Source organism: Pelodiscus sinensis, chromosome 7 (assembly GCF_049634645.1).
Source record: "Pelodiscus sinensis isolate JC-2024 chromosome 7, ASM4963464v1, whole genome shotgun sequence".
NCBI classification, from domain to species: Eukaryota; Metazoa; Chordata; order Testudines; family Trionychidae; genus Pelodiscus; species Pelodiscus sinensis.
The window spans coordinates 19448970-19474077 of NC_134717.1; the positions used below are offsets into that span (position 1 = coordinate 19448970).

Below are 25108 nucleotides of genomic sequence, written 5' to 3' on the forward strand. Positions count from 1 at the left end.
TGTTCCAACTGCACATAGCATGCTCCATCCCCAGGGAGACTTCTCATGCTAAGTACTCCCCCCAGCATTTTCCTAAATAGCTACATGGAACCATAGCCCCAAACAGAGGAGGGGTGGGATGAGAAATGAGCCTCACCCCAATCTCATTTTCTACCAATGCTCCCCAACTGCAACCTCCTCTTTCTAGAAAAATGGTGTCTTTCCAGTCCCTCAGAACAGGTTGTCCTACTGCTTTTCTTTAATGCTCCCTCAACCAAACCATTTTCTGTTTTTCCACCTTGGCTTAGACCCAGTAGAGGGAAGAGGATGCAAAATATAGCAGCAGTGTCCTGCAACATATTCTCCAATGGCTAATAGCAGCAGGAGGCTAAAGGGGTGGGAGAGAAGAGAGAGCATGAGCAGGAGGATGATGACAGAGCATACTTTGTGGATGGCTGAGGTATGAGTGGATTCTGGGGGTACTTGCATGTGTTTTTAAATCTGCTTGATGGGGTATAGAGGACACGGGAAAGAAAGGTATGGGAGATTCAAGGAAACACTATGTTTAATTTTGGGATGGGAGGCATCAAACCACATATCCATTAGAAGAGTTTTATGGGGAGAAAAAAGACAGCCTGCATTTTTTTAAAAATTTTTGGAGGGATATTGTCTTGTAACCCTTTGTTTCACTGTGTCAGAAATCATTCTTGGCCACAGAGAATGACTTCTGGTTCCTGCTGCTAGCTAATGTGGTCACTATATTAGCTGTTGTGATACTTTTCTCTATAGTGCTGTACTTCAAGCATTTGACTGCAACTTATGTGCAAACTAACAATTCATGCATTATAACAGAACTTTTTCCCTTTTCCTTTTAGAAAGAACCATAGAAAATTACACACAAGCTCTTTAAAAGAAAAAATGTTCAAGTTGTACAGTCAAGAATGGAAAGTAGGGAAATGCCTTAATCAGTGGTCCCTGGATAGATTCAATAGAAAGCAGTAGTGGCTCTTCTTGTAGTAAGGCTGAGTGGTCTGGAAAAATGGATGTGAAACTGGGAGTCAGATGGTCCAGAATTCTAATTCTGTTTCTGTCACTGAAACGGACGGACATAGGCAAATCACTTTACCCTTCTTCCTTTGTTTTCCCATCTATAAATGATAGTACTAATATGTAACTACCTACTACCTGAGATACTGGAAGGGTTAATTATTTAATGTCTATAAAGTGACTTGAATATATAAAGTACTAAGTATTCTGAAAAATGACATAGGTGTTTCACTTTGGGTGCCTAAACTTAGTTAACACTTTCACAAGCTTAGGCCTTTATCTCTGTGCCTCAGTTCCCCATCTGTTAAGAAGTATTTCTTCACATTTCCACTCTGGTAAATGGGAGATAAAGTATTTGTGACACACTATGGTGACAAAAGCCACAAAAAAACCTCTCAAAGAAATGAATAGATGGTGTAGATGGTGTTCAGTAAATAAGTTATAGGGTTACTCACAGAGTGATGAAGTTAAAAAGATATATTGAACAGCTAGCTGTCTCCACGCTCATGCCTTCAGCACTGTCACTGTGTATCCTGTACAAAAAAGTCAGAGATCCCGTAGAAACATATGAGATCATATACTTAGAGTGTCATAATGCAGCCACCAAAGTAAAGTGAATAAAGGTAATATTGCTTAATTTCAGTGTTTGTCTTTGCAACATTAGTAACTTTTATTAGTTATTAGTAACATTAGTATCTTTTATTTATATAGTTATATATTTATTTATATAGTTTTTATTGATATACTAATGTCAACTCTACATTTTCTCAAGACTGCATTTGAACTATATATTTCCCTTGCTTGTGAGTTTCTTATAAAGAAACATACTACATTTAACACATTTGGAAAAAATCATTAGGGTACCCTTGCATCTTAAATTTCCTCTACTCCTAGTGCAAAGCTGCATCATTATATACAACTGAAAGTAGTTCAAGTGGAATTTCTTACTTTTGAAAGTGCTCAAAAGACAAAGAAACTTTGTTAGGATTTGTCTGCTCCTTTTTGTATAGATCAGTCTCGTCATTAATCACAACCAAGACAAAACTGTGCATAGATCTATCTGTGCAAAATATATTCTTCATTTTCTCTCTTGAAAGCATAAAAGGTGCAACAAAATAAGACATTTGGGTCTTATCACAGTGCTTCTGTGAAGTACCTTCTTTTGGAAAACAAAGAGGAAGGGTTCAGTGTGTCATTTTCAGTGTCTTGAGCGACTAATTGATTTTCCACAATAACTTTCACTACTCAGATATTTATAGAAAATGCTAAAAAATAATTTGCTTGAGAAGCAGATGAAATGTCTGCTTTAAAACCTGACCGAGTCTTTTTTAAATCATAGTCTATAAAATCTAGCAACAGACTGTGGAAAATGCTATAGCCACAACTTTTTATACTGGTAATATTACCTTTTTAAATAATGCCTTTCACTAAACAAGCTCCTAAGCAGTAAAGAATGTTACTATATATAATTACAGGTTTAATCTCCTTAGTTTAGCATCCTCGGGACCTGAATGGTCCCGGATAAGGGATTTTGCCAGACCAGAGGTGGTCATATCTGCCCCCCAGCCCTGGAACTGCTGCAGGCCCAGCTGCCCTGCTGGTGCCTCTCCTCCTTTTCCTGCCACTCTGAACAGCCTAGCTGGGGCATGCAGAGGAGCCCCACTGGGGCACTCCGGGGCCTGCTGAGACTCCAGTGTCCACTTAGCAGACCCACCAAGCAGCTCCGCTGTGGCGCACCGGACTCCCAACCCCATCCAGAAGCTTAGCTCAAGAATGCCCATTTGCATGAGTGAAAATATACAACTTAATATTATTGATAATTTACATAACGATAAACAATAGCATAAATGAAACATTGTACTCAGAGACTTTATTTAATGGGACTTCTGCTACTGCGTCTTTTTCACATTTCTTTGAAGTTTACATAATGACTAGTCAAATCCAACTTTATGCACACATTCAGGCTATCTTCTGTCAATCTTACGGCAGGGATTTGGGGATGTGGGGTGCAGGAGCCTGGGTTGGGGTATGTGAGAGGCTCAGAGAAGGGGGTTTGCATATATGATGGGCTCAGGGCACAGGATTGGGGCGTGTGGTTGGTACAGGAGTGTTATGGCAAGGGACTGGTAATGTGGAGCTGCTGGAGTCTGTGGGATGCGGTGGTATGAGGGGCTCAGGGCAGGAGGTTCAAGTGTATAATGGGCTCAGGGTTGGAGTGTGTGTGGGGGGGGGGGGGGGGTGCAGGAATATTATGACGCTGCAGCCAGATCGAGGCTGGGCCCCAGTTGGGGGATTGTTGGCCAGGCTTCCTTTTTAAATAAAGTAAAGTAGTATGTCCAACACGTAATGATGTCTGATGTGGTCCCCAACAGAAACACTTCACTCCCCTGGTGCACCAGCCCCATGGTGAGGAGAACAGCAGCAGGCAGGTGGCACTGAGGTTCAAGGCCTCAGGCCAAATTTACTCTTCTGGAATTCCAGGGTTAGTGGAATTTGTGGGCCCCCTTAGCCTCTGGAGTGGGACCAAAAATGAGAGGTTAAGTGTGCGAGACAGGGCTGTCATTGAGTGGGATAGGAATGGGGTGCAGGATCTGGGCAGGAGGGGATGAGAGTGTGAGATCTGGATAGGTGGGAGGGAGGGTGGAGGAGCAGGCTGGGGTAGGGTGTGTGGGTGGGTGTCTGGCCACGGGGGAGTGGGCGGGGGCGGGCTGAGGGAAGGTGTCTGGCCAGGGGGCAGGAGCAGGCTGGGAGCATGGTGTCTGGCCAGGAGGGAGGGTGTAGGAGCAGGCTGAGGGTGTGGGGTCTCAGCATTGGAGGGGATACATGTGCAGGCTGGGGATGTAGGGACTGGGCATGAGAGGCTGGGAGGAGGCACTTAGTTGTTTTCGCACTGCGTGCCACTCCCAGGCACCGGAGGCTTTCCCCACTGAAGTTGGAACAGTGGGGAAAGCCTCCAGGAAGTGCATCAGTGAGCTGCTGTGCCCCCGGCCAGGGGAAGGGGAAGGGAGTAGCATCATGCAGTCGTTTCTGCACTCCGTTTCTGGCTACCTCAGGGTTCCCTTCTCCCCACTCTGCAGGCAGCTGGCGCTGGCGCTCTAATCTTGCAGGGGGCTGCGAGGCTGTAGCGCCAGCTCAGGCTCCCTGCTGCAGGGGAAGCAAAGGGGGTCTGGGCTTGAGCTTCAAGAGAGCCATATTTGGCTTGCAAGCCACAGGTTGCCTACCCCTGCCATAGATGCTGAGCCCATAAGAACAGGGTCTGGGCAGCATCTGGACTTAGTGAGCGAAGTTGACAGGTGCAGCCTGATGAGGACTGTGGCCTGGGCAGAGAGAGAAAGGGGCTAGCTGGAGCTACAGATGGGGGGTGAGGCAGCAGCCTTGGAGAATGAAAAAAAGGGTATGGGGGGAGTCAAAGCAGTTGGTTTGAGGGCAGTGCTGGGCTTCAGAAGGGAGAAAGAAGGGGATGTGAATAAATCTTTAAAGGGTGGATGCAACAAAATAATTCTAGGAACCTCTGGTTTAGAACACTAGACTGCCATGCAGGAGACCTGGTTTCTGTTAATGACTCTGCTACTGACCTGCAAAATGACACTAGGCAAATCATTTCCTCTCTCCATTTCCTCTCCTTCTACTTAACTGTTTCATATAATTGGACCATAAAGTCTTTGAGACAGGGATTGTCTTCTGTATTCTGTACCTTATAATGAAGGATCAGTGATCTTGACTAGGGCCTGTAAGTGATACCATAATGTAAATAGTACGGATGTAGGTTGGCATCATCCTGACACAACATAACAATATTTCAATATAAAGGTGATGTTAACTAATGTGTTTTAAAGGTTTACTGTAGCCTAGGCAATTACGGTATGATAAACTGCTCAAATTTATTCAATCTGGTTTATTACAGGCAGAGCTGGGATTAGAACACAGGTCAATATGACTTTTTTTTTCAAAAGGAGATATGCAAATTTTGCATATCTTCTTCCGATCGCTTTTTCAAAGGCAGGTTTTTCTAAAGTGAAAGCAACCTGGACATGTTTTCAGAAAATAAAAACCCTTTATCGAAAAACTGTAAACCTTTTTTTAGGAAGAACGGTTTTCTCAAAAAAGGGTTTTTTTTTTCCTGAAAAAAACACATCCAGACTATTTTCACGTTAGAAAAACCCACTTTTGAAAAAGCAATCGGAAAAAGACATGCAAATTAGCACTGAATTTGCATAGCTCCTTTCGAAAAAAATCCATAGTTTAGAGACGTACCTATACTCAATTCTTAGTAATATAGCCTTTCAGAAAATGCAAAAGCTCACTCAGCTAAGTCATTTCTAGCCACTGGAACAAATGCTTAGAGCCAGGTATCCTAATATCGCACTGATTTCACAAAACTGTCTGATTTCCTGACAAAATGTTGTACTCCCCTCTAGGAACTGGATCAGTTATAGAAAATCTGCCAATGGCTAACCACCAGGCTACATCTAGACTGCAGGCGTCTTTCGAAAGAAGCTTTTCTAGAAGGGATCTTCCTAAAAAACATCTTCCAAAAAAGAGCATCCACACTGCCAAAGTGCATTGAAAAAGCAATCTGTTTTTTTGAAAGATAGCCTCCACACTGAATTAATGCTATTAAGCTGTGATTACTATGGACGGAGTGGCCATCAGGACACCTGAGCTTTTGCCTCTTCTTCTGAAAGAACACCCTCTTCTCTGTTCACACATGCCTTTTCCAAAAGAGCTCGTAGAAAGTTTTACCAGTGTCGGAAAACCCCCCTCCCTTCTTTCGATTTTTTTTTCAAAAGAATGCAATTGCAGTATGGATGTAAGTGAAGTTTTTTCAGAAAAATGGCCATTTTTCCAAAAAAACCTCTGTAGTGTAGCCATAACCCCAGAGGCCTGTGTTTTAGAGCTGAAGATCTTGCATTCAAATTATCTAGTTACTCATGCAGACAAAAAAATCAGAATATGAGCTCATTATTCAAGGCTGTCTGCATGAGAGGGCTCAGCTAAGGCCATAGGGACAACCCAAGGGACTAAACTTCACTCCTCAGCTAGAAGATGAGTGGTATGCTGGCCAATGTGCTCTCTAATCCAGAGTTTCTCAAAGTGGTCCACAAAACCACTCTAAAGAACCTGCTAACTGGTCGCTCTGGTGTGTTTATTTACTGGCTCTGCAGCCACAGACGCTCAAGCGAACCAGACCCAATGCATTTGTCTGTGGAGCTAGGACATAAACAACCTGGAACCCCAGTTAGGTTTCTCAGGTTGCAGACCACTTTAAGAAACACTGCTCTGATGTTTTCCATCCCTGTGTGGATATTTTTCCCATCCACGCCTGGAATAAATTGTGTTGTGTGCATGGAGGCACATGTGAATGTGCACCACCAGTAGAAACACTAAACCTAGCCCGTGAGCGCTCTACTGGGCACAGCTGAGATGACCCCGAGCCAGTCTCAAAGGCGCACAGCCCTAAGGGAGACGGACACTGGCCCAGGCACGCAGCACGGCCAAGGCTCAGGATGCGGTCGGGGGGGCTGGGCGTGGCCACAGCAATGGGGGGGGGGGCTAACGGGCGGCGTGTGACAAAGCTCAGGGGCTGGAGAATCCCCAACCGGCCCCTGCCGCCCGCTTACCAACGCGGCCTCGCTTGACTTCCTAGCCAGCAGCGTTGCCAAGGAAGCCAGGCGGGCAGGGGCGAACCCAGCCGCGCGCCCCGGTCCCGACAGGCCACGCGAGCCCCAGGCTCGTGACCAAGGCCCAGTCCGGCTCAGCCTGCAGGCGTTGCCGCTGGAGACCTCGTTTGGACCGCACGTGGCAGCGCCCAACCCCGCGAGAAGCCGGATGTGAGATCATCCCTGCACGCAGCGTCACCCGCCCCCCCTCCCGCCCGGAAGTGAGGCAGCTGGGGTTGTACGGGAGCCGGGAGGCATCGCGCAGGGGTCGGGGTGGGTTGGGGAGGGGGGGGTCTCGGCTTCGCCCCCGGCGCTCTCAGCGAGGAGGGTTGGGAGGGGGCGGAAATGTGGCTCCGCGACAGCCCTTCCTGGCCGCTCCCGCCTCCCGCCGGGCACCAGTGAGCGCCCGCCAGCATGAGCCCCGCCGCCGAGCCGCCCAGCCAGCGCCGCGCTCCGGTAAGTCCCCGGGCCCCCAGGGCACCTCAGCCTGTCCCCGCTGGGGGGAGTCTCCGCCCCTGGCCTCTGCTCGGCCGCCGGGGCACACGGGCCCCGCACGCGATAGGGAGGCCCGCGCTCCTGCGCCTGGACATGCCTGGGACCCCCGGGGGCAGGACTACGTGCCGCCCCCTCCCGGCCAGCGCAGCCTCCCTCTTCCCGCCCCGGGCCCCAGCGGGGGGGCCGCGATCTCGGACCTTCTCTCCTAACGCACTTCGCGAGGCCTGCCCTCCAGCACGCTGCAGCCCAGATGGGTAGGGAGCGAGGCCTCCCCCTTTCCCCACCCCAGAATCCCACACCTGCTGGGGCTCTGAACAGGCAGGGCCTCCCTTCACCTGGCAGCTGCCCCACAAGACGTGTGTGTGTGTGTGTGTGTGTGTGCGTGCGTGTGCAAAGAAGGTGCGCAGAGTTCAGGCTCATCTGGGAGATGATGCAGAGCAGGGCAGAATCAGGGAAGGGTCAGTGTCCCTTTCCCCCCCCACTTTTTTCATCTTTCTCTTTTATGCGCTCTCAAGGGAAGCTGAGGGAGAGGTTCTTCTGGCTTTCCCCTCTATCTAGGATTTTGATGACCATAGGCTCCTTGTTTTAAACGTGGAGCCCACTTGGATAGTAACTTGGAAGCAGGGCAGAAAGGTTGAGATCTACTTGCTTCCTTTTGCTGAGCTCTTGATACTTGTGGATCTGAATGCTGCAGCAGCTACTTTAGATGAGTGCTATTCTAAACTTGGGGAAACTTCTCTATGAACTATCATTACAGGAAACACTGGTCTCCATCCTTCCCTATCCCAAAAATAACTTGTCTGAACCTAATCATTAACCTACCATAGCTAAAAAGGTCAGCCTGTGATCCATTTCTTCTGTGTATACATCTTTATAATATTTAGAAAAAGAGAGAGACGCTCCAGTATGAACTAAACAGTTCAGGCATTGGCTGAGGGAATTGTGAAAGTGACTATCCAGAATCTTGTTTTATCATTGTTTGTTTATCTTGTGCATATTGCCTGGACTTTTCCTACTTATTTTTTGACACAATATGATGATGTGGGCTGTATCCTTCTAAGAAAATTCCACATCTCCCTCCTCAGAACAACAACAAAAATTTATGTTGTTCTTCTTAAGATTGTGTAACTTGATTCTAAATGTGTCAATGGATAGTATTTTTGGTATCACACTTGATTCATGCACCACAATGTGTTGGGAACCACACAGTTGTCTCTTGCCTAAAAGTAGCTACAATTGTGGAGTATGGACAGAAAATGAAATTGTCTCAAGTAGTCTTTCACTTGGCTATGTGATTCAATGAAATCCAGTTAAAAGATTATGTTCACCTTTAGTGTCTTGATATGGTAGTTCAGTTGTGTAGACAAGGCATTTTAAGACAGATTAAAAGGGAAGATAGTATTTTAATAAGGAAAAGAACATGAATAAACAAAATTAATAAGAACAAAAATACTCCAATTTCAAAAGTATGACTTAAGCATGAAAATGTTTTGTCTTGTAACAAAGCATTAACTTTGAAAATATTCAGAGGGTAGCTGAGTTAGTCTGTAATAGGAAAAACTAAAAAAAAATGCTCTAGTAGCACCTTAAAGACTAACAAAACCAGTAGATGGTATCATGAGCTTTCATGGGCACCACACACTTCTTCTGTCATCTGAAGAAGTAGATTGTGCCCACAAAAGCTTATGATACCATCTACATGTTTTGTTAGTCTTTAAGGAGTTACTAGAGTATTTGTTGTTTTTTTTAAAGTTTTTGAAAATATTGTGAACCATATAGCTTAGTTTACTTTTAAAGTGTTCTGTAGAAATATAAATATTACTACTACTAATAATGCCCAAACTTTGTATGGTGTTACTCATCCTCAGATACCAGAGTTAGTTAGGTTTTTTTTGTAGAATTTTTTTTCCATGTTTGAGAATAGAGGCTTTCAGATTAAATGTGTTTACATGAATTAAAAGATGGAGTTTCTGTCAGTCATTCAAAGTCAGTATGGTATCTGAGATTCAAGCTGGGTTCTTTCCCTCTCTTTATCACAGTTCTGCAGAATAAATCATGCTGTTTATCACGTGGTTTCAACAGTACAAAGAAATTCTTCTGGTTCTGGAATTGATGTTGCGGAATCATGTGGGACAACATGGGGCTTTTTTATTTAAAGTTTTTAGACAAAGCCAAGTCTGTTTCTAAACGTTCTGAGGTTGATTTGTTCCTGTTTTATAATTTTGCTATGCAATCTTTTTTTCTTAACTGTTCTGAACGAATATAAATCATGGTGAATGTGTAAAGGGACACAGGGAATTTAGAAAGTACACCTAAGTCTGAAATTTACCTAACATTGTAACAACCAACCCTTAAAAGTCCCTACACCTGAGAGCACGGAAACACATTTTTCCCTCTATTTCTGGGTTCTTTGAATTTAAGAGTGTGTTTATATCCCAGGTTCACTGTTTCTGCTACATAGCCATTTTCCCCTTTGTGTGGATCTCTGACAACCATACAGTAAAGAGAAATATTTTAAAATAATATTTGTAAAACCACAGAATACCACAAAGCTAAGTGCAGTAGCTAAAACTACTTCTAACTGAGTCGTTTGAAACTGACTAGATCTCAAGTTGACATGTTTTTAAAATATCCAGGAATATTTTGCTTGAGTCTTTGTGCTACACTGAATAGCCATTATACAGGCTTCTATCAGACTTTAATTTCAACAACTAACAGTTTATTGTTTTCAAAGTATGTAATGTGTTGAATTTTTAGTTACATAATGAAGGGCTTATTTAACTTGCAATAGTGCAGGAATTGTGTATTCTGCAATATTAGGGTTCCACTGCAATTTTGATAGAGGGAGCCCAACCATGTGGGGCTGACTGTGGTAGTCCTGGGGCCCCTGCTTTCAGCTCTGGGCTTCCAATAGCAGAAAAATTGCAGAAATGCAATAATATTACCCTAAATAATTAAGTTCATGATTACTTTTCCACAATTTTCCATCACTTGTTCGCAACTCAGCTGCAGTTTTTTGACAATCATCTGGTAATTCAAATAGGGTCTCTTATGTATGATTATCCATGAGACCCTAGAAGACCATGGCAAATTAAAACTGTTAGTAGCTATCCATAGACTTATAGTCCAGAAAAAGATAAACAAGACAAAAATCTAATAATAATTAAAAATGGGGAAAAACTTGTCTTTTAACAGTCAGTGCATACTGATTACAATTCATAGAGCTATCAGCTTGAAGACTAGTTGTTTTCCAAAAATTCAATAAAAGTAATTTCAGTTACTAAATCCCTTCATCAATTTTTGTGATTTTTATAAGAATCTGAACTTTTTGAGCTGAAAATTAGGGTGTTTGTTTATGCAGAGAAAATAGTTAAACCAGTTATTGTCAAACTCACAAAGCATTTGGGGGAAAAAAGTCTTATCTTTTGTTTGTAGTAAGAGGTATTCAGATTTTAGTAATGTTTAAGTTGATGATTTCTCTTCCTACTGATTTTTGCTTGGTTTTTTTGTCTCCACATTGAGCTACAAGGGTTTTATAAAATTCAGCATTTTTGTACTGTAGTTCACTTTTCTCTTTACACGCTGCACCTGTACTGAATTTTGTTCTCTCTTGTTACCGTAGTGATTTCTAGGTGCTCAGATGCTACGGTGATAGGCACTATATAATAACAAAAATTTGTAGTACCAAGATTCCTCATCATTTTCACATTCTGTTTTTATCTCTAAACTGTTAAGAAGTAGACTTGCAATGACTTTTCCTCTAGTAACGTTTTCTGATGGATCATGCTGTTGAGAATCATTTTAGGGAAATCTTAGGCAAAATTTAAATAAAGTTTTTTCTGACAGAATAAAGTATTCTAAATGAGACCACTAAATATTAAACTAAAGTAATTGATTACAAACAACATCAGACTTAAGTATGGCTTCTGTAAAATACCTTGGTTTGCAGAGTATTGTATTTCTAAATATCATTGTCGTTTAAAAAAAAATAAAAAATTAAGCCATCGTTCTTTGCTTTCTGGATATCTTCTTAATTTGTTTTAAATTTTATTTGAAGCTAAATATAAATTGAAAGACACAAATGCATATAATACTGTATATGTGTGTATATCTTACTATACCTATAAGATTATTTCTGTGACGTCATCACGTCACTCTGTGTCCCACAGCCCTTCCTCCCTCAGCTACCCATCTTCATCCCTCTCTCTTCACTGCTGCTAACCCCATAATGGGGTTGGCAGTCTATGGCTCGTGAGAGATCTAAATATGGCTCTTCGACTCCTCAACAGCAGCACTCACCTTCCTTGCATCTTGAAGGTAGGCTGCTGCTGGGCTTCTGGGGGAAGGACAGCAGGGGACCAGATCATGTGGTGAGTGGGTGGGTGGTGGCGAGACCCAAGAGCGGGGGATCGGGACTTAGGTACACCCCGGTCTCCTGAGTTGCCGCATAGTGGCTGGCTGAAGCACTGGCAGCTACCATGTGGCAGGTAGCTGCTGGTGTTTTAAAAGCAGCTGCTCTGTTGCGCCAGTAACAGGACCCACATAGTGGGGGTGGGGAGGAAGAGAAAGTACCAGGCCCGGGGAGGAGAGTGAGTGTGTGAGTGTGAGTGTTACACAGACACACACGATGACAGAATGATGATGCCGCTCTGTTGTTCCGCAGGAAAAAACTTTTGTATATATGTAGAGAGAAAAAGAATTCAAACATTTTTACCAGTAAAAGAAAAACAAATTTTGCTTAAACCATGTAAAATATTTTAGTTCCTGTTATAATTAGGGCCTTATGAAATTCACAGTCCATTTTGGACTATTTCATGGCCATAGAATTTTAAAAATCTAATATTTCATGATTTCAGCTGTTTAAATCTGAAGCTGTCATGGTATGTGTGTGTGGGGAGGGAGGTTGCAAAGCTAATGTAGATTTCAGTACTGCTACCCCTATTTTTGTGCTACTGCAAGTTGCTGCACTGCCTTCATAGCTGGGCAGCTGCAAAGTGGTGGCTGCTGGCCAGTAGCCCAGCAGCCCATCTCTGAAGGCAGAGGTGCTACCAGCACAGAAGTAAGGTGGCATCGAATAGTATTGCCATCCTTGCTTCTGTGCTGCTGCTGGTGCGACTCTGCCTTCAGAGTTGGACACTTGTCCCCCAAGCTCTGAAAACACTGAAGTAAGAGTGGCAGTATAGTGACCCATTAAAATAATCTTGTAACCTCCTGCAACCCGTTTTTGGGTCAGGATTTCCAATTTGAGAAATGCTGGTCTCTTCCATGAACTCTGTATAGCATAGGGTAAAAGCTTACTAAAGAACAGATTTCACAGGGAGAAGACCAGATGTCATGGTCCGTGACATGTTTTTAATGGCCATGAATTTGGTACTGCCTTAGTTATAATAGGCATCTCATCTCTTTTTATTTGCTGGTTAAATTTAAATAGTGAAACCTTTATTTAAAAAACACACTTGCTTTACATTGCTGAGATTCTATTTATGACAAGCTGTTGAGAAATTTAATATTTTCTCACAAATTACCTCCCAGTTATCAGAGCCACATTTACAATCATGATTAACCAAAAGAGCCACATTAATATTGTCCTGTGCACCACCTGACCAAACACTCATGTGCAATAATATGTAACTCTCAATATAACCACCCCTCCCCTGTGTGTAAACATGTAACCACTTCAAATTTCAGCGATTACACCAGGGGTGGGGAACTGTTTTTGGAACAAGGGCTGCTGACCCACAGAAAAATCAGATGGCTGCACACAAATGAGAAGCAAGGAACCAAACATTCACTGATGTGGCCCTCCGACTGAGAAGGAGAAAGACATTCCCCACAGTATCCTGTTACATCATAGCCTAGGTGGGTTCAAGCTAGTAGATCTTGTGTGCTCTAGCCCTGTGGGGGGACAGCAGGGAGGGCTAGAGCAGCAGCTCCCACACTCCAATGCTGAGGGGAAGCCTCAAGCCTTGAGGGCCAGATCATGGCAAGGTAGAGACTGCCTCTGGGCCCAAGGTTCCCCACCCCGGGTTACATGTTTAGAAAAAAACACACTTTTTAACATCCCTAGTTGACTTACTAACTTATTCCTCGTCTACTTGGGGGGGGGGGGGGAGAAAGGGAAGAAGGATGATCCAGGGAACTATAGGCCGGTCAGTCTTACCTCAGTTCCTGGAAAAATCATGGAAGGGATCCTTACAGAATCCATATTGAGGCACTTGGATGAGAGGAGAGTGATTAGGAATAGTCAGCATGGATTCACAAAGGGCAAGTTGTGCCTGACCAATTTGATTAGCTTCTATGATGAGGTAACTGGCTCGGTGGACATGGGGAAGTCAGTAGATGTTATATACCTTGACTTTAGCAAGGCTTTTGATACGGTCTCCCACAATATTCTTGCCAGCAAGTTAAGGGATTGTGGATTGGATAAATGGACGGTAAGATGGATAGAAAGCTGGCTAGAAGGCCGGGCCCAGCGGGTAGTGATCAATGGCTCGATGTCAGGATGGCGGTCGGTTTCTAGCAGAGTGCCCCAAGGTTCGGTTCTAGGACCGGTTTTGTTTAATATCTTTATTAATGATCTGGATGAGGGGATGGATTGCACCCTCAGCAAGTTTGCGGATGACACTAAGCTGGGGGGAGAGTTAGATACCCTTAAGGGCAGAGATAGGATACAGAATGACTTAGACAAATCGGAGGATTGGGCCACAAGAAATCTGATGAGGTTCAACAAGGACAAGTGCGGAGTCCTGCATTTGGGACAGAAGAATCCCAAGCATAGTTACAAGCTGGGGGCCAACCGGTTAAGTAGTAGTTCTGCAGAAAAGGACCTGGGGGTTACAGTGGATGAGAAGCTAGATATGAGGCAACAGTGTGCCCTTGTAGCCAAGAAGGCTAATGGCATATTAGGTTGCATTAAGAGGAGCATTGCCAGCAGATCCAGAGATGTCATCATTCCCCTTTATTCGGCTTTGGTGAGGCCGCATCTGGAGTATTGTGTCCAGTTCTGGGCCCCCCACTACAAAAAGGATGTGGACGCATTGGAGAGGGTCCAGCGGAGGGCAACCAAAATGATTAGGGGGCTGGAGCATATGACTTATGAGGAGAGGCTGAGGGACTTGGGTCTGTTTAGTCTGCAGAAGCAAAGAGTGAGGGGGGATTTGATAGCAACCTTCAACTTTCTGAAGGGTGGTTCCAAAGAGGTGGAGAGAGGCTGTTCTCAGTAGTGACAGATGGCAGAACAAGGAGCTATGGTCTCAAGTTGTGGTGGGAGAGGTCCAGGTTGGATATTAGGAAAAACTATTTCACTAGGAGGGTGGTGAAGCACTGGAATGGGTTACCTAGGGAAGTAGTGGAGTCTCCATCCCTAGAGGTGTTTAAGTCTCGGCTTGACAAAGCCCTGGCCGGGTTGATTTAGTTGGGATTGGTCCTGTCTAGAGCAGGGGGCTGAACTTGATCACCTTCTGAGGTCTCTTCCAGTTCTATGATTCTAACATAGAACCTTCACCATTGCTTTGCATAATTTCTTGATGCAGTCCTGGCTTTTCCCCTTGCAATTTTAATGATGTTTGGTTCTACTTCTGTTGTGCCATTCCAAATTGTACTAGGTCTGGGAGTTCTAGTCCTAGACTTACTGGTTAATCTATCTGGCTTAAAAGCTGATTTCCCCCCAGTACCAGCTCCGTGGTGCCGCCTCCCCACCCCGCGCTGCTGCCTCTATTAGAGGCAGTAGCATGCGGGGGAGGGGAGGCTGCCCTGTCCATGGGAGGTTTGAGTCCTCACAGACAGAGGCTGCTTCACATCTCCATGGACCACCTGCAGACAGGGGCTTCCCAGCCTCAGCATTGCCGGAAGCTGCTTTGAGGGAGATGGAGCAGCCTCTGTCCGCAGGGAGTTTGGACCCCTTGTGGACAGGGGCTGCTTCTGGAGCAGCGTCTGTCCGTGGCTAGCCTGGTCCATTGTGGGCAGAAGCTGCTTTGTGGCAGACCTTGGCCCCTCCCCTTTCAGCAGCCTTTGTTCATGGGGGAGCTTGGACCCCCCCCCACAAAGAGGGGCTGCTTCCACTACACATTGCTGCCTCTGTGTCAGAGGCAGTAGCGTGGGGCAGCAAGCAGCCAGTCTGAACGGGAGCTGTTTTTTAAACTGGCTCCTCTTGTGAACTGGCTCCTGCCTGGCACCCTGAGCTACTGCCTCTGACACAGAAGCAGCAGTGGCATGACAGGGGGAATCCCTGGGAGTGGAGTTGGAAGCACACTGGCTGTAGTCGACTAGTTAGCTAAGAAGTCATGCTGTTAGTCAACTATTCTATTTCCTGCTATCTAACATCCCTAATTTGTTCCTCTCTGTGCGTCCTGGCTATCTCAATTTATGATCCATAATTTTCTGCCTTACCGGTGTTTCTGACTATCTTTCAAAGCTCTTAATTTGTGATTATTTTTCTTGCAGGATGTGATGTTAAGGTTTGTGTTAAGTCAGCTGTTTATAAAAATTGAGTGTATAGATCCTAGCATCTTGATAAGTCTCCAGGTTGCAGTACTGTGTAGTAAAATAGATTTTACAATGATACTAAATATTCAACTTCAATTTGGAGGGCGTGATTTCTGTTTCTCCAGATGAGCTTTAGGGTTGCAAAGACTTTTGCTATTATTCCTCTAATATTTTTATCCATTCCATATGTTTTGCTTTCTGTTCTGTCAAAATGTTTTTAGACCTAGGGTAAAATTGTTGGCTCAGTTATCATAGTGGCTACGTCTAGACTGGCATGATTTTCCGCAAATGCTTTTAACGGAAAAGTTTTCAGTTAAAAGCATTTGCGGAAAAAAGCGTCTAGATTGGCATGGACACTTTTCCGCAAAAATGCCCCGATGGCCATTTTCGCGATCGGGGCTTTTTTGCGCAAAACAAATCTGAGCTGTCTACACTGGCCCCTTTGCGCCAAAGGACTTTTGCCCAAACGGGAGCAGCATAGTATTTCCGCAAGAAGCACTGATTTCAGACTGTAGGAAGTCAGTGTTCTTGCGGAAATTCAAGCGGCCAGCGTAGACAGCTGGCAAGTTTTTCCACAAAAGCAGGTGCTTTTGCAGAAAAACTTGCCAGTCTAGACACAGCCAGTAAGTGTGAGCTCCACCGTTAAAAGTGGAAGTTCATAAAATGACACCAGAAACTATTATAAGTATTGAGAGGAAAAGGTGAAAGACTGGATTAGTAGAAGAGGAAGGGCCTTCAGATGTAAATCAAGGATTGTTTTTAAGATAATGGTTTGTCTGGTTTTGTGTCTCGGAAATGAGATCATACATGAACAGCAGCAGCAAAAATATCAGCTTCAGCATGTCAGCTAACTTCTTTTTGGGGAAAAGAGAAGGGCAGTTGTTACAACTGTTCTTATCATTTTCAATATAATGTAAGAGACTTGTATACCAGAGGAACTCCCTCCAGCTAAAGAGATAGGGCACAAGGGACATTGTTAAAAGGAAATCCTCACTTTTTTTGTTTCAAATACTTTAACTGTTTTTCCTTGTTCTCTATCTGTAATAAAATATTTAAAAAATTAATGGTGTGGATTCCAAGTAGACTGAATCCTTTTTAAAACAGTTCAGTTTAAGAATTATGCTAACTCTTTGATCAGTCACTCTTGGAGCCCATACTTTATCGCATTTAATACAACAGACTTCATCTATGTCAATTCCAGTAAATGCTATTGGTGATTTTTGGTGTTGATTCTGATGTTTGTGTTTTCTTTGTGTTAATTCAGCCCTATTAGTTGTGCATAAGCCTGGATATCCATTTGTTTTAGCTTACCTATCTCTGTATGGACATCATATTGATGTAATCAGCAAAAAACAATTCTTATGGTTTCTCTGAGATAGATCATATAACCTATATAGCGAACTTTCGCAGTACCCCATCCATTGCTATTAGATGAAGGTCTTAGGCGAAATAAGACATCCTTATTTGATTTTTGTGGTCATATCTAACAAATTAATCAATTTGATGTTATGTATTTGATGTCTCTCTCTTTCACAGAAGCTCTGAATTATCAAAATCCTTTCTACAGGAATTTCATAGTGCCATAGTACTTCTATCCACTGTATCAAAGGCTTTTTGGAAATCAATGAAATGGTTAGAAAGTTACTGCTATTCGATCAACTGTTCTGAGATGTGTAAGGCTACTGTTTGAGCTGTGCATGATTTCTCCTGTCTCAGTCATGCCTATTGTTGTCAGCTCCTTGAATATACAGCTTTCTTGGTTCTGTCTAGAACCAAGTTCTGTAAATATCTTAATTAGGGATGGACAGCAATTGAATGTGTCTCCAGTTTTTGCACTGAGTCTTTTTCTTTGGCAGCTTTACTGTGTGACCATTGTTCTGCTTGTTTGCTATTTTTCTTTTCCCCATATCTTTGTGAGAGGCCTATCAAAGTCTCTTCTGTGTTCTTTGAGTCCTCCTTAAGCTATGATGCAATAAAAATAATTTTTTTCACCCAGTGAATGGTTCCGTGACAAGTTCTTTTTGTGGAAACCTTTTGCTACCACTCAAGGAGAATCATCTGCATGGTGGAGTCATTAGAACCTTTCTCATCTCCTTTTTCAGTGTCCCCACCATATATATCCCATTGTTAAATTGCTGCATTTCCCAGAATACTTTGTTTTCCGAATTATTCCTGTAAGGCATCTTACTTACAGTGCAGTGGTTGTCCCATCCAGCAAAGCTAGTGTCACCACACTGCTGCGGCTATTTTTGTACACATTGGCACAGACATGTTTTAATTTGCATTGATCTATGTTTGGAAGGTAATGTTTGCAACGATAAGGACTAGATTTTTTTTTTTTAATGAAAGCTTAGATTCTATAGAAATTGTTGTTCATCTTGAAAAGATGACTGCTCACTGTTGCTTAGCTTTTTGTGGAGGTGCGTATATGTGCATGTAAGAGTATGAGGCTATGTCTGTATGATGCACAAATGTTTCAGTTTTAGGGACAAGGAGGGTTAGGTCTGATCATTTATTGGAACAACTTCTTTTGGTGAGAGAAAGGAGCTTTTCAAGGTCTGTGTAAATTTGAAAGCTTGTAATGAAAGATATCATTTTTAGGGTATCATTTTCAGTTGCTTGTAACTTTGGCTTGGTTTTTATCTGCAGTTTTGCAGGTATATTTATGCTCGGTTTCGGAACAAACATTTTTAAAATCTTAACTTGCTTTGCCTGTTTTGAGACCATTTGACAGAGCAAAGGACCCTGGATTCAGCGACCTGGTGAAAATTTTTATTTGTCAATGATAGAACCTCATTTTAAAAATGTACCAGATACAGTGTACATGATGTTATGTAATCTCTTAACTGACTGCCAGTGTTGTTTGAATTTATATATGTGTGTGTCAATTTAGGAAATTTATGAGCTTAGATAATTTAGTTACTTATCAACATCACTAGTACTGGCTTATTTCTCTCAAAGTAACTTACATTTTCCTGTCAAAATAAAGAAGTAACAGCTATAATTATATATTTCTGTAATATTTTTTGTTGGGGAATGACCAAAGAACATGCTTTACATGGGTTAAACTAAATACAGTTTTGAGAAATTAAAATAGGTCAAATTATCAAATGACTTCCCTTCTGTGCTGTTTTTCCATCAGGTGAGGGAGGAGGTGTTCATTACACGTGACTCTGTGCCAGCTGATTTCAGGTTACCTGGACAGAAGGATTGCCAAACTGAGTTACTTCAGATAAACTGAGATTAATCATAGTGTTCTTCCCTGATTTTGGTGTTGAACTTCTTATGGGATGTAAGTGAAGTGTAGATAGTTTTAGGGAATATCAATTGTGAGTTCTTGAAGGGTTAGAACATGTTAAATCTTTTAAAATGGCATCCTTTTCAACAGACATTGACAGTGAGCTACTCCAAACTTGGTTTTGTTATTTTTACTGTTTGTTTACACTGGAGCACTCAGTTAATTGTGTTTCCATTGATAGCATCATATATGCCAGTGGTCCCCAACGTGGTGCCCTCGGGTGCCAAGGCGCCCGCCGGGGCATTTATGTGCACCCACCTAATGACTAGGGCCAGCCCGAGCCATTTTTGCGCCCCGGCAACTGCCCAGTCCCCGCCCCGGGTGTGTGGTGCATGTGTGGTGCCACCCCCAGGCGCGTGGCACATGTGTGACCCTGGGCGCACGGCGACACCCCAGGGCACATGGCGCATGTGAGGCCCCGCCCATGGGTGCCCGGCACCCCAAAAGGTTGGGGACCACTGAAATATGCTGAAGTATCAACAACGTTTCCATCATCAGCTCGTGTAATATATTTGCCTTTGCATCCAAGCTTAGGTGGTCCCACATCATTTGAGATGTGGGTTGTCATCTGGTATACGAGTTAACACAATGTTTTTACAGAGAAGATCTCAGCTCAGTTGACTATGGAGCACTCTGGCACACATGCGACTGTCAATTCTGATAGGTCAAATTGCTACGTAAGTTGGCAAAGCTCCATAGGGTAGGAGTGGGCTATAATTTTGGAAGAGGGGGCCACTTCACACATTTCGGAAGTGGCCGTGAGCCGGCCTGGAAGGGGCGATGCCTCAGGCAGAAGGGGCGGGGCTGAGATCTACCCTGTTGGGTACAGTGACCTTAGTTTCTGAACCAGCTGCAGCTAGTAAGAACAGTTTAATTTAAATTATGAAACAGATTAAAAGTTTTAACTTTCTCATGTTAGTTTATCAAACTTCATTTTAAATAAAGTAAAATATTACATCCAACACAAAAGGTTTCAAAGTTTTCTTTCTTTATGGGATGGGTGGGGAACCCTTTTGGGATCACTGACCCACAAAAAGTCAGTTGGGGACCACACAAGTGAGAAGTAAAAACTTCTCCAACCCTTCCCCCGCCGAACGCTCACTGATGTGGCCCCAAATGAGACACCTTACTCCTCACGGGGTGAGGGGAAAGGAAGGAGGAAACGGAGGTTCAGGGCTTTCCGTATATCAGATTTACTTTTCTGGGGTTTTGGAGTTAGTGGATTTTATGGAACCTTCTTAGGCTCTGGGGTAGGGACAAAAATGAGGGGTACAGTGTGCAAGACAGGGCTGCCAGCAATTAGAATAGGGATGAGGTACAGGATCTGGGATGCAGAAGCAGGCTGGATGTAGGATGTCTGACCAGGTGAAGGGAGCAGGAACAAAGGTGGGTGTCGGAGCAAGCTGGGGATGCTGGGTCTGGAGGGTGGGGGAATCTGGACATGAGGGCAAACCTTACCTGACTTTGTGCTCCCTTGCAGCAATAGCTGCAGCCACAAGGTCCCGGTCACCCTGGAGGGAGGCCCCGTTGCCACGGCCATGCAGTCCTGGAGGCCGCAGACACTGCTGATGTGGCCATGTGATCCGGGGCCGCTCCCAGAGGTGTCTCAGCTGTGGCCACACAGCTTGGAGCCTGCCCCGGAGTCACTGCAGGCATGTGGCTGTTGAGGAGCCTCAGACCCAGTGCTTCCTCCTCTGTAGCGGCAGTGTGGGGGGTGGAGGGGCAGAACTGAGCTCTCCCTTCCTCTTCCCCCCGCCCACAGGGCCTGTAATTAGGGAGCGGGGCCTATAATTGCCTTGGGGGCCACATCAAAGCCCACGGCGGGTCACATCTGGCCCGCTGAGAGGCTTTTGCCCACTCCTGCCATAGAGAATGTCTACACTACAAAAAACAAACAAAAAGCACGAAATCCTGCAACAGCGAGTCTTCAAGCCTGGATCAACTGATTCAGGCTCAGGATATGGGGCCATAAATAGCAGAGTAGGTATTCCTGGTGCTTCAGATTGAGTTCTGAGATCCACCCACCTCTCTGGGATTCAGGACCTAGGCTCCAACCTGAGCAGAAATCTGTTCTGCTATTTGTATCTCTATAGCACAATCCTGTGCCAGTTGATCCAGGTTCTGAGACATGTGGCACATTTGGGTTTTTTTGCTGTGTAGGTGTTAGTTTACTGGCTGAGAATCGTGTGTCTGAACTCCTGCTGCCATATTCCCTTTTCTCTCTGTTTTTCTGTAGAGGAATCTCATTGTGATTGCACTTTCTACTTCTTGATCCATGCCCTCTCATGTATATCGCCTTTCTTGAGTTAGGCCGGGTCTACACGAAGGGAGAAAGGTAGGCTTAAGGTACATAACTCCTGCTACATACATAACATTGCTGCTGTCGATGTACCATAAGCCAATTTGGGCACCGTCTCCATAGCAGGAGGTTGAAAGGAGAAACACTCCCGTCAACTTTCCTTACTCCTTGAAACAGCAAAGAGTACCAGTGCTGATGGAGAAGGACTGAAGGAACAGGCAAGGCAAGGGATTATCACCGTATGAATGGACAGCTGTCAGAGCAAGCAGATTGTTAATTTGACAATGTTGGTAGTACACTACTTTTTCCTTTTCTAGTGAGATAAACCTAAGAACCCTGTCGTGCTAAAATAGGGGTGGGCAAAAAGGCCTCTGTGGGCTGGATCCAGGCCACCAAGCGGGTGGATCCGGCCCGTGGAGGCCCTCCTGCTCCCTCACCCCCAGGCAAATTAGTAGGTCCTGCGAGTAGCACGTGATGGAGGCAGAGCAGAGAAGGCTCCGCGTGCTCCCCCGCCCCCAGGCCAGTTAAGTGTCACGTGCTCCTTGCAGGGTGGGAAGAGGCTTCGTGTGCTCCCTGGCCCTGATTGGCCTGGGGGAGGGGGAGCGTGCCAAGCCTCTTCCACGGCATGGGTGCCTAGTTGGAAGGGGGGGGCAAAGGGGCTTCTCCACCCCAGACCAATCATGATGTGGCATAGCCCCCTTCCTGTTTATACCCTGCCCCTTCCTGTTTAGGCCCCGCCCCTCCTGGGGTGGTCCCTGGGCAAAAATTATTGCCCATTCTTGTGCTAAGAATTATACAAACAATTTCAAATTTAATTTTCAGTAGGTTTAAAAGGAAGTTTAAAGTTAAACTGATTTAAAGTTTAAAAAATCTGATTTTTTATTTTTTGTAAAAACAAACTTCAATTTTTATCCACCCTGTTCAAAGGCTATATTTAATTTTGAATTCCATTTTTGTATGGCTTTAAATATTTTTATAAGGTCACTGATATTTTTTTAACCAAATAAATTGTCTGTAGTTGGCTTGTTTTGGCAATTAATTGTAACCTAAAAAGATCATTTGTTTTCACTATAGAAAAGCATGCATCTGTCAGAGTAAATTTGCAATTTTATTTTGTAATGATTTGGCCAAATCTATCTATACAATTTAAGAACTGTTAGATTATGAACTCTGTGCATCTTTACCAAGTTGCAAACTCTGCTTTCAAGTTACATGCCAGTTGCCTTTACTGTTTTATTTACCTGCGTGATGGGCTAAAAGTCCAACAGGGTAGTGGCAAAGGTGTAACAGTTAACAATTGTTAAACATTGATGGTTTCTTATTAGAAAAAGAAAGTAGCATGCTAGGTTATCAGGTCCCTTCCCAAAGGATCTTTGGGGAGAGGTTTACCCAATAATGAAATCACTTAGGGTCACTTGTTAAGGCTGATCAAGGAGGGAGTCACCCTAAGGAGGAGACTGAGGACAGGATGGTTATAAAAGCTTGCTCTCTTTATTTTCTCTTTGGCAATTTTTTTTCCGGTATCTTAAGATGAGGAAAGATACTGCAGGAATTGTATGAGTCCAGGGTGAAGGGTAAACGTACTTTATGTGAACATACAAGGTCCCCTAAAATTGCCAAGGGAATTGTGAGCTAGTGAAGAGCAATGTGTATAAAGTATGGGTTTTTTTCCCCCTTGTATAGATCTCTATTAGGGATGTAAATGGCTAGCTGGTTAGTCAGGATCCTTCACCCTTAGTGAGTAAGGCTTATCAGTTCCAAGTTAACCGGTAGGGACTGCAGCAGCTCCCTACCCTGCCTAGGCAGAGGTCTGCGCCAGCTCAGAGGGGCCCCCCAAAGCAGCCCTTGTCTATTGCACATCTGGACCACTTCTTCCCCCCCACCCTCACCCCTCACCACAGGTTGCAGACTGGCTCCATGGCTTTAAGCTTTATATTGCAGCGCGCACAGTGTAAATGCTTTGATTTTTAGAGGGTACAAGGTTACATTTTCAAACAAATGTTTATATCCCTCAACTCTACAATTCTCATACTTATTAAAGAGCAATACTATATAAATCTCGTGCAATCTCTTGTTTTCTACAACAATGGTTCCCAACCTTTTCCCTAGTGTGGATCTCCCCCTCCCCCCCAATCACTCTCCCAAACCGTTTGCGGACTCCCATCAAAGCCAATACTAATTGATTGTAACTTTGTAATTTATTTAAAACGTATTTTCTATAATCATTTTTATTTATCTTTTTTTTTTTTCCACGGACCCCCTGCAATACCTTCATGGACTCCCAGGGTCCCCAGACCCTAGGTTGGGAACCACTGTTCTACACCAACCATGTGCCCTTTGAAGAGATGCACCAGAAGGATCATATTTGAATGGAATTCTAAGAAAGGGAATATTGAAGTTAAGGGAAGTCTGAGGAGTCCATACTGGTTTCATGGGTTAGTTATCTGGAGCATGTCATAACTGCCCTCAGGAGGCAGTATTAGATAGACCGGTGTTTCTTAAACTGTGTTCTGCAGCACACCGGTGTGTCACAAGGCAGTTGGAGATGTGCTGCAGAGAACAATAGAGTTCAAAATGTCTACCATTAAAGGCCATTTCCCTGACTCTTTCCCTCCCCCCCCCACCCCAACAACAACAACAACAAATCCTTGGTGTTCCTCATGAAAAAAATTGTTCGGTGGTCCGTGGTCTTAAAAAGTTTAAGAAACACTGAGATATTTGCACTCTCAGAGTGAGACTAGGACTCCAGAACTGTGAGAGTTCCTGAACCAGGGCTCTGTAGATGCTTAATGGAAGAAGAGGCTGGGATGCCTTTCAGTCTGGTGGGCTGTCAGCAAGAGAAGATGGACTGTGAAGTATTTGTCATATAGTAGTTATAATTGAAGTAGGGACAGAATTCAATTTATAGTACTTGCATACTCTTCATTTTCCTGCAGAATATCTCCGAGATGGTTCTGCTAGATGTCTGAGTACATACTATTTTCCTTCAAAAAAATTAGAGAAAAATGTAATAGTGGCAATAAGCTGTATGTATAGTAATCAAATTTATGGTTGATTCATAGCTGGATTGACTGCAATGCAATGGAGGTTAATTTTAAAAACATTTGGAATAATACATTGGTGAAATGGCTAGAATGAAAAAAGTCAATAAAGACATTTGAAATCAGTCAATGCATTGGACATTCTAAATGGCTACTAATTTCATGGACAATTACACTTCATTCTTACTAAAGACACCCCTTGCTCCTGGGGGCTGTAACTAATTGAGATGAGTTCTCTCTGCAAGAATTGCATGAATAAAAGAGGTGGGAGGAAAACTACATTAGTAACATTACAGAAGAATGTGAGTAAAGTTGATGAGCTAGCAGTCTAGCTTTACAAAGAGCCAAATGTTATGTTAATAGGATTATCGTGTGATTTAAGCAAGGTAACTTGTATTATTGCTCAGTCTTGGTTGTCCTTAGTTTGGGTACTACATTAAATTTTAGGCATTTAAAAAAAAATCTTTTGATTTAGGGAAACTTATAATATTAACATGCATCATACATTCTTTATTCAGGATCGGGTTGCTATTCAAAGAACCGATCTTGGGGTACGTCTACACTGCACAGCTATTTTGGGATACCGGAGTTATCCCAAAGTAGCTTCCCTGCGTGTACAGAAGCTGCCTGTTGTTTCAAAATATTTTTCACCATTCCGGTAAACCTTGTGCACGAGTGATAGGGTACATTATTTTGAAATTTGGTGCTGTTTAGATGTGCCAAATTTAAAAATAAACTCTTTTGAAATAAATTCAAAATAAGATATGCAATTTGCATAGCTCAATTTTGAGTTTAGGTTGCTGTG

General features: G+C 43.7%; 1 protein-coding gene and 1 long non-coding RNA gene across 5 annotated transcripts in view; one reads left to right on the plus strand and one right to left on the minus strand.

Annotated features, from left to right (window-relative positions):
* Positions 1-6826, minus strand: part of LOC142830157 (uncharacterized) — a 38958-nt gene extending 32132 nt beyond the window's left edge. For all 3 annotated transcript variants that reach the window (XR_012905143.1, XR_012905142.1, XR_012905144.1), the window contains exons 1-3: positions 6648-6826; positions 4602-4754; positions 1482-1559 (exon numbers count right to left, since the gene is read on the minus strand). This is a non-coding gene — a long non-coding RNA (uncharacterized LOC142830157). The remainder of the gene's footprint in view (positions 1-1481; positions 1560-4601; positions 4755-6647) is intronic.
* Positions 6827-7002: 176 nt separating this feature from the next.
* The window catches only part of SPOPL (speckle type BTB/POZ protein like), a 74665-nt gene continuing 56559 nt past the window's right edge, over positions 7003-25108 (plus strand). The window contains exons 1-2 of one of the 2 annotated variants that reach the window (XM_075933309.1): positions 7003-7142; positions 12870-13040. The gene's annotated coding sequence lies outside the window, so the exon portion shown is untranslated. The remainder of the gene's footprint in view (positions 7143-12869; positions 13041-25108) is intronic. The other variant, XM_006117040.4, reaches the window with a different exon arrangement.